Here is a 7,500-nt window from a genome sequence, read left to right on the forward strand (position 1 = left end):
ATCTTGGAGGCTGTTTCGTTGAAAGTAAGTGACTGACTGCCTTTGCACGTTCCGAGGTTCTTTTCTTCTTTACACGATCTTGGTAAAAAGTGTAGTTAACCGAACCGTAAAATGAAAGCTAAAATTTTAAAAGAGTGCTTAGGCCTAATCACTGAAACGAGCGCTTAGGCTTAATCAGTAAACGAGTGCTATATTCATCACAGTATCTCGTAAAAAGTGTGATTAACCGAACCGTAACATGAAAGCTCAAATTTGAATGAAAGAACGAGACTAGTTAGGCTTCATCAGTAAATGAGTGCTATATTCCTCACACGATCTCGGTAAAAAGTGTAGTTAACCGAACCGTAAAATAAAAGCTAAAATCCTAATCACAGAAACGAGCGCTTAGGCTTAATCAGTAAACGAGTGCTATATTCTTCACACGATCTCGATAAAATGTGTAGTTAACCGAACCGTAAAATGAAAGCTAAAATTTTAAAAGAGTGCTTAGGCCTAATCACTGAAACGAGCGCTTAGGCTTAATCAGTAAACGAGTGCTATATTCATCACAGTATCTCGTAAAGAGTGTGATTAACCGAACCGTAACATGAAAGCTCAAATTTGAATGAAAGAACAAGACTAGTTAGAAGAGCTAGGGATCGTTTGATATTCTAGACCTTTAGAGATTTTAGAGATTTTAGAACCCCCAAAAGACCTTACATATTGTACAGCTTTAGAAATCTTAGACTCACAACATGGACCATGGATATTCTAGAACTGTAGAACGTTTAGAGATTTTAGAAGCCCCAAAGGGATCGCTTGATATTATCACGTCAACTATAGCTATCTTCTATTTTAGAGTTATTTTAAAAAGACTGAGGGGCTTTGGGTCTTCTAAAATCTCTAAACGTTCTACAGTTCTGGAATATCCATGGTCCATGTTGTGAGTCTAAGATTTCTAAAGCTCTAGAATATGTAAGGTCTTTTGGGGGATCTAAAATCTCTAAATCTCTAAAGTTCTAAAATATCAAACGATCCCTACCTCTTCTAAAAAGAACAGTTCTAGAATGCTATACAAGTTTCTAATGTCAAGACCTGCACCTTTATGCGAATTTTGAGAGGGATCCCCATCTTGTAAAAACGTTCGACTACATCCTTTGTCAGCAGCTGCGAATAGGCGATCAAAATGGTTGTCTATAAACGCAGCGAAATCACCACCATTCATTTTCTCGTAGGGTTCCCAGCAGATAACTTCAGTGTGAAGTAGAAATCTTAGGATTTTTCCAAAAAACTCGAGAGAAACGGTGTCTGTTTCAACGATTTGTGACCAGTATTGTAGCTTCTAGACCATAATTTGTATACAAATCCTATCAGGGTGAATAACGGACAAAGATTCCGGAGTTATAAAGTTATTCCACACCAAATTACGTCGTTCACTGTGTTGGTCAAGCGACTGACAAATGTGTTTTTCGGAAATTTCATAAGTGGATTGCATAACTAAAATACTGTTTCCATTCCTCTAAGAAAATTTCAAATCTTCTCGAGGGCTTCGCTGTAAGCCTGTGGCTTTACAAACTCTGGTGGACTGCAAAATGACAAAAGCTGTAAGAGGAATGATATCATCTTAGGGTAAACATATCAGACTTGTGAATTTACGTTAAATTAAAGTTGACTGAACACAGTTTTTAAGCATTTATACCTCCATTTCTGCCATATTTATGCAGTTTTTGACAGGAAGCTCAAACTAGATCTGATAAAAATAAAGTGCTCCCACGAAAATTTATTTTTTTGAAAAGTCAATGTGCTTTGCAGGCTGTTAGCATGATAACGCATCTAAAATAAAACAAGAGGCTCTAAGTAGCCTATACTCATGCGCTGCCAGGTTATTTGTACTTTTGTTGACAGTTTAATAATAATAATAATAATAATAATAATATATGGAAAGAACTCAAGTGACGCCATCGCTACTGTGTGCATGTGATGGATGAAGAACCTTCGCTGATCCACAGCATCAGGAACTTCTTATGCAACACCCAAGGACAGAGAAAAATCTCTGACTCGGGTGGGAATCGAACCCACGACCTCCGGACTAGATCACCGTTGCTCTACCGACTGAGCTACAAGGCCAGACGGGAGCAGGCCGTGGGAGTTTGAGGACAAATCGGCTCGGCCCAAGCCAAGTACTAAGTGCCAGTGCGTGTTGCCCTAAGTAGCGTATGTATGTATATATGGGAAGAACTCAAGTGAGGCCTCACTTGAGTTCTTTCCATATATACATACATACCCTACTTAGGACAACACGCACTTGCAAATAATAATAATGATAATAATAATAATAATAATAATAATAATAATAATAATAATAACTTTATTGTACACCACAAAACAAGGTATATAGGTGTTACAAGAATCTATTTGAGAGAAGTTGCTCTTTATCGTGTGAGTTCATTGACCTATACTTTTCATCTTTATTTGAAAGAGTCTGTTTTTTTATTTTTCGATGGGTCCATAGACCTGTACTTTTCAAAACAATTTGAAGGAAGTTCTTATTTTTTCTCTGGGTCCATTGGGCTGTAAATTTCTCTCCTCTTTCTTCCAGTTTGCTGCAATTTTCTGAAGTAGATTTATGCTTTCTTAGTATAGTACTGTTATCATCATATGAGATTTTATATGTTACATCTTCATCTGTTTAAGAGTACTCCTTGATTTAAATTAACATACCTTTTAGTTACTCCTTTAAAATTCCTAATAGTTTTAAATATACAATTTTATCCCTATTTTGAAGCTTTTTAATGACTCTCTATTTTATATAGATACAGTATTAAAATATAGGCTAGATTAAAATATGTTTCAAAATGATTAGAGTTCTCTGCAATTTGAAAATACCTTTAAGAATTCTTTCCAAGTTGAAATAGTTCTAAGTAGGCTATTTTATCCATGTTTTGAAGCCTTATGATGGCTGTCCATTTTAAATAGGTATTAAATAGGCTATTAAATTATGTTTTAAAATGATTCGAGTATATACTCAGCAATTCGAAAATACCTTTAAATTATTCTTTCCAATTTGAAATAGTTATAAATAGACTACTTTATCCCTATTTTGAAGCTTTATGATAGCTGTCCATTTTAAATAGGTATTAAATATGTTATTAAAATTTGTTTGAAAATGATTTGAGTATACTCAGCAATTTGAAAATACCTTTCAATACTCCTTTCAAGTTCAAACTAGTTTTAAATAGACTGTTTTATTCCTATTTACGAGATTTATGAATGCCATACGTTTGAAATAGATTTCAACTACACTATTTAATTACTATTTTTGTAAAGAATATTTCACAACCACTTTTTAAAAAGTCACCTGTTTCGTAGTTGCCTTAAAATTAGTATTTAAATAGCATATTTTAAACTATTTTGAAACATGTGTGGTGTATAAATAGATTGCAAATACCTATTTGGAACCTATTATTCTGAGAAATAGATTACAAATAGCTGAACTCATCCTATCAGTGGTCATTAACTAGTGTTTAACTTCTATTTAACTACATTTTAAATACATGGCACTATTTTTCAATTTTCGCAAAATAGGATTAAAATAGAGTATGATGACCTTAAATTAGTGTGCAAATAGTTAAAATAGCATTCAAACATATTCAAACCAGGTTGAAAATAAGGTTGGTTTGGTAAGGGTATTATTTGTTTCCTTTCTATATTTGATAGTTCACATAAACATCTAGGAAATGCAACCTCATACTTTGTTTCAAAACAATTAAATTTAAAAATACTTTTGTTACATTTTTTCGTTCAGAACCATTGTAATCAAAAACGTGGTAACTCATCTTTTGCTTTGCGTGCCACTGGAAAACTCAATTAATGCAGGAGCTAGAAATTCACATCAAAAAGCCTGTGCTGCTTTCCTTATTATCCAAAATGGCAGTTTTAAGCTGTTGTTTACTGGGAACCACATTACAAGATAAATTTCCTTGACATCTTGCTCTATGACTAACTTTTGCGTGGCCAGCGGCCTATGTCTAAACATCATTTAAGTGCCCCTAGGGTCTAAAATTTTGGTTTTGAACATATAATGAATGAACAATGCTTCCACTGTTGCTTTACATTTTAATAATGTTAACACATTTTAATCTCTTAAGTAACAGATGTTTGTGCACATATATTCTGAAAATGTTGTACCAAATTCATTAATGAATCTATTCCAATTGAAGTACATGTTGCAAATGGGTCCCATACCTAATAAATCTCTGCCATGAGAATCAAAAATTTTACACCTCCCATTAGGCAGACAGTACTGCTACCGTATAAAGTTCAACTGTTAAAATATATGCATGATAATTATCTATGAGCAAAGAATTAAAGGCAGTTGACATTGACATAACATAAGGAAAGTCTGCAATTAGAGGAAGTGTACTATTTAGCAAACCACTATAGCTATCACTGTATGTCAACTGATAGTTAATGTAGCTTAAGTTATAATCATAACAGGCAAATCTGTGAAAATAGGAGTCCCTGTTTGCATGATTGTGAAAAAGCTGAATACATATTATTCCCAATGTTTATAATTTGAAGTCAGCTGAAGAGGTTATTGGATTTCTGAAATTTTAAACAAGTGCCGACAGAGACATTGCCACACGTTGTGTGCCTGCATTGGCTGTACCAAATACTTCAACATTACCTTGACTGTATGGTGCGGCAATAGTTTTAGTTGGATCAACAATTCCTGGGCCTCAGTTGTTTGTACGTCATTTGAGAGTCGAATTAACTCAGGAATGTAAAAGGGATACAAATAGATCTTTGCAAGGCCACAGATAATTGATTTGTTATATTTCATAAATGTGAACCAAACTTTTCAATACTGGCAAATAAATGGCCTCTGAGTAAAACAAAAGTAAGACAGAAAACCAGAATTTCCCCTTGAAGCATCGCCTAAATTCCTTTGCTACCAAATAAACAGAATGCATATCAACGACTAGTCTGTATTGTTGAAACAATTTCCCATTTTGACTTCGTCACATGCCCATACTGACATTAACAGTACTTCTAAGAACAGCTCAGGTTGCTAAAAGTCGGATCAGTTTTTCTCAGGTATTCTCAGTTTCTCCCAAAGCTTCTCTAAGGTTCTCAAAGATCACTAGGAGATGACCGGCTTGTTGATGGAGATCAGTTTGCCTGACCTTTATGTCGATCCCCGCTCTCGTGCAAAGTGCTAATTTGTAAAAAAAAATTAGAAAAAATATATAATTTTGTCTTTAATGTCAACAACTTACCTTTGGCTCTACAATCGAAAAAGATTTATTCTAACAGCTCGATCCGTATGACCGCGACTACAATAACAAAGTTCTAATGGATGGACAGGTGCAGTCAAGATGTGATGATTCGGGCGCGACCACGGTCAGTGTGAAATGCAGACTGCAGACTGCAGACAGCAGACTGCAGACCAGGGGTAAAATGCAGACTGAGCTTATAACGTAACTGTTGAAAAAGCCCAAACCCCTTAGAAATGCTAACCTTAGGCCTAATTAGGCCTAAAACAATATTTAGGCCTAATTGTTAGCATTTCTAATGGGTTTGGGGTTTTTTCAACAGTTACGTTATAACCTCAGTCTGCATTTTACCCCCGGTCTGCAGTCTGCAGTCTGCATTTTACACTGACCGGCGCGACCATGCACATCGAAGGGAAAATGACACATCTTTAAAAAAGTCCTTCTTCTCGTGTTGATTCGCGTCCGAAAAAACACGCTTCGCTCGCCCAAACATTTTCACCTGGGATTCTCGTGAGGTGGAATTGTGGCAAGTTTACTTAAGGGCTGGAAACATGAGAGGGATGATTGATTTCTTCCAACACGCACTGTTTATTTTGTCATGCAAAATGGACTGATATTCCAAGCATACATACATTTTAAGACTCTAATACTTATTTTCAAGTCTTTCTATTAATTTTTCTGACTCAACAATATATTTTTCAGCAGCTATGAAGTTTTTTTGAATGATCCCCAACCCCCCGCCCCACGTAAAGTTACAGTCATGTTGTAAATGTATGCAAGCATAAATTTCCATGCACTAATGTGACACGGAAAACAAGAAAAGGAGGGAATTTTATACCTCATGCGCTTAGCTGCGCATGAGTAACAAGACGTAAAGGATGCTTCTTCCTCATTTACGCAAAATAGACCTTATTCACGGTAGCCGCCATGTTGGATTTGCCTTTATCATACAAATTAGCTACACATTTCTGAGGGGGCAAACAACACAAGTTCGAGAGGTTATATCGAACATCTTAGCCACACATATGATTTGTTTCACGTTCACTGAATGTTTATCACCTAAGTAGTAAAATAGAATGCTTGCACAAGTTACTTCGATGTTTTTTTTAGTGAAAAATTAGCAGATAACGAAGTAGAAAGTCAAAATGTCGGAGGCAATCAAAAGATATAAAATTATAATAAAAGGTAATGAATTCTAAATTCTAAAATGTACTTTTAGCAATGTTAATTCAATATTTCGACGAACCGATTTTCCGCAATTTGCCTTTATTCCATTGCTTGCCCCCCGAGCATAACACATGGCTAATTTGCATGACAATTTAAAAACCAACATGGCGGCTATCGTGAATAAGGGCTATTCACTCATTAGTTTTTTTTTTTGCAGTATTTTTGCATATGATTTGTTTCACGTTCACTGAATGTTTATCACCTAGGTAGTAAAATAGAATGCTTACACAAGTTACTTCGATGTTTTTTTTAGTGAAAAATGAGCAGGTAACGAAGTAGAAAGTCAAAATGTCGGAGGCAATCAAAAGATATAAAATTAAAATAAAAGGCAATGAATTCTAAATTCTAAAATGTACTTTTAGCAATGTCAATTCAATATTTCGACGAGCCGATTTTCCGCAATTTGCCTTTATTCCATTGTTTGCCCCCCGAGCATAACACATGGCTAATTTGCATGACGATTTAAAAACCAACATGGCGGCTATCGTGAATAAGGGCTATTCACTTAATAAGTGTTTTTTTAACACGATAACTTCCAGAAAAATCTAATGATGCGTTTGCGAGAAATTTGGTAAAACAGCCAGCAGCTGTTGGTCTCAAATACGCATGCGCAGCATTTTACTGGGTTTCTCTGAAACATTCTAAAACGTAAAGCCGCGGCGCCGGTGATGCGATTTTTTTCAGATTTTGTCGCGTCGCCTGCGCGCCAGGGTGGCTACACTTGTGACAAATTTTGGCGACAAATTGAAGGCCGCGCGAATCGCATACTTCAAGAGACCTGGGCATTATATACAGACATTTCTAATTTAATAGTCTAGCTTTAGTCGCGTCGCAAGCGCGGGCAAAAAGTTGCAGGGTGGCTACACGGGCAACTGTCTCTACGATTTTGTCGCGAAAGTTTCAACTCTGAGGACTTTTTTCTTGCGATTTTTCACCTGTCGCGTCGCCAGTTCAAGGGTGGCTACACGTGTGATTTTCATCTCGCGCTGGCGACGCGAATCGCATCACCCGCGCGAGC

At 36.0% G+C, this 7,500-nt stretch overlaps 1 protein-coding gene across 2 annotated transcripts in view; it reads left to right on the plus strand.

Annotated features, from left to right (window-relative positions):
* The window catches only part of LOC138044492 (histamine H2 receptor-like), a 26,282-nt gene that overhangs the window by 2,873 nt on the left and 15,909 nt on the right, over positions 1 to 7,500 (plus strand). The gene's annotated exons all lie outside the window — the stretch shown is intronic.

The sequence above is a fragment of the Montipora capricornis genome, chromosome 4 (assembly GCF_036669925.1).
Source record: "Montipora capricornis isolate CH-2021 chromosome 4, ASM3666992v2, whole genome shotgun sequence".
Taxonomy (NCBI): domain Eukaryota; kingdom Metazoa; phylum Cnidaria; class Anthozoa; order Scleractinia; family Acroporidae; genus Montipora; species Montipora capricornis.